This window comes from Neofelis nebulosa, chromosome 18 (genome assembly GCF_028018385.1).
Source record: "Neofelis nebulosa isolate mNeoNeb1 chromosome 18, mNeoNeb1.pri, whole genome shotgun sequence".
NCBI classification, from domain to species: domain Eukaryota; kingdom Metazoa; phylum Chordata; class Mammalia; order Carnivora; family Felidae; genus Neofelis; species Neofelis nebulosa.
The window spans coordinates 17,761,412-17,766,811 of NC_080799.1; the positions used below are offsets into that span (position 1 = coordinate 17,761,412).

General features: G+C 43.4%; 1 non-coding gene across 1 annotated transcript; it reads right to left on the reverse strand.

Annotated features, from left to right (window-relative positions):
- Positions 1-4,743: 4,743 nt before the first annotated feature.
- On the reverse strand, positions 4,744-4,850 carry LOC131501744 (U6 spliceosomal RNA). Its single transcript, XR_009256875.1, has one exon. It is a non-coding gene; the product is annotated as a U6 spliceosomal RNA (small nuclear RNA).
- Positions 4,851-5,400: the final 550 nt, after the last annotated feature.

Sequence of the window (5,400 nt, forward strand, 5' to 3'; positions counted from 1 at the left end):
ACAGAAAGAAGGTGCTGGTTTGGAAGGGGTCATTAAAAGCAAGAGCAGGAAATGCTGACTGTGCAGAGTTGCAAGTGAATGTCAACACACCTGTGAAAGGGGCAGGAGCAACTAGAATAAAAGATATCACAACAGGGGCGCCTGGATGGCTCAGTCAGTTAAGCATCTGACTCTTGATTTTGGCTCAGGTCATGGTCTCACGGTTTCTTGAGTTTGAGCCCTGAGTCCCCGTGTCAGGCGCTGACAGGGTAAACCCTGCTTGGGATTCTTTCTCTCTCTCTGCCCCTCTCCCTCTCATGCTCGCTCGTTCTCAAAATAAATAAATAAATAAAAGCTATCACAACAGGATCAGGTAATGTTACCTGTAGCTGTGGCCACGTTGGAAGCCTGTGTTCCTGGTCCTGTCTGCTGCTAATCAAGAGTCATTCTTGCAAATAAAGTGTTATATTCACAGGATACTTTGCACAAATCTATAAATGGTGTTAGAGAAATAAGTTTTGGAAGCAAAATAAGTTGGTCTCTTTAAAAAAAATTTTTGTTTAAATCTTTATTTTTGAGAGAGAGAGAGAGAGAGAGAGATACAAAGTGCAAGCGAGGGAGAAGCAGACAGAGGGGGAGACACAGAATCTGAAGCAGGCTCCAGGCTCTGAGCTGTCAGCACAGAGCCTGACGCGGGGCTCGAACTCATGAACTGTGAGGTCATGACCTGAGTGGAAGTCAGACGCTCAACCGACTGAGCTACCCAGACACCCCAAAATACTTTTTTTTTTTAAATTAAAAAAAATTTTGGGGCGCCTGGGTGGCGCAGTCGGTTAAGCGTCTGACTTCAGCCAGGTCACGATCTCACGGTCCGTGAGTTCGAGCCCCGCGTCAGGCTCTGGGCTGATGGCTCGGAGCCTGGAGCCTGTTTCCGATTCTGTGTCTCCCTCTCTCTCTGCCCCTCCCCCGTTCATGCTCTGTCTCTCTCTGTCCCAAAAATAAATAAATTAAAAAAAAAAAAAAAGTTGAGAAAAAAAAATAAATTAAAAAAAAATTTTTTAACATTTATTTATTTTTGAGACAGAGGCAGAGCATGAACGAGGGAGGGCCAGAGAGGGACGGAGACACAGAATCCGAAACAGGCTCCAGGCTCTGAGCTGTCACCACAGAGCCTGACGTGGGGCTCGAACCCACAAACCGTGAGATCGTGACCTGAGCTGAAGTCGGACGCTTAACCGACTGAGCCACCCAGGCGCCCCCCAAAATACTCTTAAAGTACTGTGAGAGCTACAAAACTGTGGACTGTTGTGGTAAAATATACATAAAATTTACCATCTTAACCATTTTTAAGTATACAATTCAGTGGCATTAAGTACATTCACAATGTTTTATAACCTGCCACTATTTCCAGAACTTCTTCATCATCCCACAGACACTATGTACCCATGAAGTAATAAACAAATACATGAATGTTGCATTTGCAATTTTGATAGTTATTACCAAATTGCTTTCCAAGGAGGTTGTATGAATTTACACTCCCATCAAGCAATATGTGGGAGTGTCTCTACCACCTGTGAAAACACAGTGCATCATTCATTGCTTCATTCAACAGATATTTTGGGCAACTGCCACAGGCCATGTAATGTCTGCCCTCATGGAGATTCGAGGCTAAAGAAAAAAATAAATAATGTCAGGAAGCGGTCAGTGCAGGATGAGGGGATGAAAGTGATGAGGGGGATTATTTTGGGACAGGAGTGTCAACAAACTTTTTTTTAAAGATTTTATTTTTTTTTTTTAATTTTTTTTTTCCAACGTTTTTTATTTATTTTTGGGACAGAGAGAGACAGAGCATGAACGGGGGAGGTGCAGAGAGAGGGAGACACAGAATCGGAAACAGGCTCCAGGCTCCGAGCCATCAGCCCAGAGCCCGACGCAGGGCTCGAACTCACGGAGTGCGAGATCGTGACCTGGCTGAAGTCGGACGCTTAACCGACTGCGCCACCCAGGCGCCCCAAAGATTTTATATTTTTTAAAGTTATTGCTACACCCAACATGGGGCTCAAACCCACAACCCGGAGGTCAAGAGTCGCCGCACACTCCACTGACTGAGCCAGCCAGCTGCCCCAGCAAACTTATTTTTTTAATTAATTAATTAATTTTGAGAGAGGGGTGGGGGAGAGAGAGAAGAGAGAATGAGTGGGGTAGGGGCAGAGAGAGAGGGAGAGAGAGAATCCCAAGCAGTTCGCCCCATCAGTGCAGAGCCTGATTCGGGGCTCGAACTCAAAAAAACTGTGAGATCATGACCTGAGCCAAGATCAAGAATCAGACACCTGGAGCACCTGGGTGGCTCAGTTGGTGAAGCATCCGACTTGAGCTCAGGTCATGATCTGGTTCGTGAGTTCAAGCCCCAAATCCAGCTCTGTGCTGACAGCTGGGAGCCTGGAGCCTGTTTTGGATTCTGTTACCTGTAGCTGTGGCCACGTTGGAGGGGCCATGTCTCTCTCTCTCTCTCTCTCTCTCTCTGCTCCTCTCCGGCTCGAACTGCCTCTCTCAAAAATAAATAGACGTTAAAAAATGTTTTTTAAGGGGCGCCTGGGTGGCTCAGTCGGTTAATCGTCCGACTTCAGCTCAGGTCATGATCTCACAGTCCATGAGTTTGAGCCCCGTGTCGGGCTCTGTGCTGACAGGTCAGCGCCTGGAGCCTGCTTCGGATTCTGTGTCTCCCTCTCTCTTTGCCCCTCTCCTGCTCATGTTCTGTCTCTTTCTGTCTCAAAAATACATAAAAACATTAAAAAAATTTTTTTTAAGTTTTTTTTTTTTAATATAAAAAAGAAAAAAAGAGTCAGACACTTAACTGACTGAGCCACTCAGGCGCCCCCCAGCAAACTTTTTTGATCCTTACTCATCTGATAGGTGAAAAATACTATCATTCAATTTTAGTTTGCATTCCTCTATTAGGAGTGACTTTTAAAAAGTAGGCTCCACACCCAGCGCGGAGCCCAAGGCAGGGCTTGAACTCAAGACCCTCAGATCATGACCTGAGCCAAGATCAAGAGTCAGACACTTACCCAACTTAGCCACCTAGGTGCCTCTGATTAATTTTTCAAATGCTTTAAGAGATCCCTGTATTTTCTTTTACATGAATTGTCATTTATATTATTTTTTTGTTGCTAGTCTTTGTCTTCTGCATTTGTAGTTTTTTTTTTTTTTTTCAACGTTTTTTATTTATTTTTTTTGGGACAGAGAGAGGCAGAGAGAGAGGGAGGCACAGAAGCGGAAACAGGCTCCAGGCCCCGAGCCATCAGCCCAGAGCCTGACGTGGGGCTCGAACTCACGGACTGCGAGATCGTGACCTGGCTGAAGTCGGACGCTTAACCGACTGCGCCACCCAGGCGCCCCTGCATTTGTAGTTTTTAAAAAATTTTTTTAAATTTACAGTCAAGTTAGTTATCATATAGTGTAACAGTGATTTCAGGAGTAGATTCCTTAATGCCCCTTACCCATTTAGCCCATCCCCCCTCCACAACCCCTTCAGTAACCCTGTTTGTTCTCCATATTTAAGAGTCTCTTTTGTCCTCCTCCCTGTTTTTATATTATTTTTGCTTCCCTTCCCTTACGTTCATCTGTTTTGTATCTTAAAGTCCTCATATGAGTGAAGTCATATGATATTTGTCTTTTTCTGACTAATTTCACTTAGCATAGTACTCTCCAGTTGCATCCACATAGTTGCAAATGGCAAGATTTCATTCTTTTTGATTGCCGAGTAATACTCCATTGTATATATATGCCACATCTTCTTTATCCATTCATCCATCGATGGACATTTGGGCTCTTTCCATACTTTGGCTATTGTTGATAGTGCTGCTATAAACATTGGGGTGCATGTGTCCCTTCGAAACAGCCTACCTGTATCCCTCGGATAAATACCTAGTAGTGCAATGGCTGGGTCATAGAGTAGTTCTTTTAATTTTTTTGAGGAACCTCCACACTGTTTTCCAGAGTGGCTGCACCAGTTTGCATTCCCACCAGCGTTGCAAAAGAGATCCTTTCTCCGCATCCTTGCCAACATCTGTCGTTGCCTGAGTTGTTAATGCATTTGTAGTTCTTAAATAAGGAAATTAGTCCTTTGGGATATAATTTGCGAATATTTTTCTTAATTTGTCATTGTATATTGACTTCTTTTTAAAATTATTTTATTTTTAAATGTTTATTTATTTTGAAAGACAGGGAGAAAGAGCGAGTGGGGGAGGAGCAGAGACACAGAGAATCCCAAGCAGGCTCTGCATGGTCAGTGCGCAGAGCTGGATGTGGGGCTTGAACTCAAGAAACCATGAGATCACAACCTGAATAAAAATCAAGAGTCAGATGTTTAACTGACTGAGCCACCCAGGTGCCCCTTTTTTAAATTATTTAAAATTTGAAAAAAAAGGTTATTTATTTTGAGAGTGGGGGGGGGAGGAGGGGGGGGAGAGAGAGAGAGAGAGAGAGAGAGAGAGAGAGAGAGAGAGAGAGAGTCCCATGCAGACTCCAAGCCCTCAGTACAGAGCCCCACTTGGGGCTCAACCCCACGAACCATGAGATCATGACCTGAGCTGAGATCAAGAGTTGGATGCTTAACTGCCTGAGCCTCCCAGGTGCCCCTATTGTAAATATTTTTCTAGTGAAATGTTAGTTTTCATTATTCAGTGCCACACGTTGTGCTTTGACTCATATTGTTTCCTCCAAGTTCATCTGGGAAGGGTGGCAGTTTGCTGGGGAACCGCACAAAACATGGAATACTTCACAAATTTGCTTGTCATCCTTGAGCAGGGGTCACGCTAATCTTCTCTGTATCATTCCAATTTTAGTATGTGTACTGCTGAAGTGAGCCCTGTATGCCTATTTTTAATCTAAAATGAAAAATACTTTTGGGGTGCCTGGCTGGCTCAGTTGGAAGAGCATGCGACTCTTGATCTCTGGGTCATGAGTTCGAGCCTCATGCTGGGTGTAGAGACTACTAAAAATAAACAAATAAAACTGAAAAAAATGAAAAATGCTTTGAATTTTGGCCCTTGATTCCAACTGTTATAATTTCCTGGATTTTAATATTATAAACAAAACATTTGTTAGTTGTGCTGTAGTTGATTTGGGGGTACTGTAACTCAACATATAATTTCCCACCTCAGTGTCCAGGTTGTACCTTGCTTACTCTATCATGTTTTATACTTCATAATATTCTTTTGGTCCTTAAAAGAAAAAAAAATCATGTAGGAAAACGATGTGGAAAAAAAGAAACATGATGTGAGTAGCAAAATTTATATTTTTCTTTTTTAAAATGTTTATTTATTTTTGAGAGAGAGACAGAGCATGAGCAAGGGGGGTACAGAGAGAGAAGGAGACAGAGCGCGTGAGTGAGTGAGCAGGGGAGGGGCAGAGAGGGAG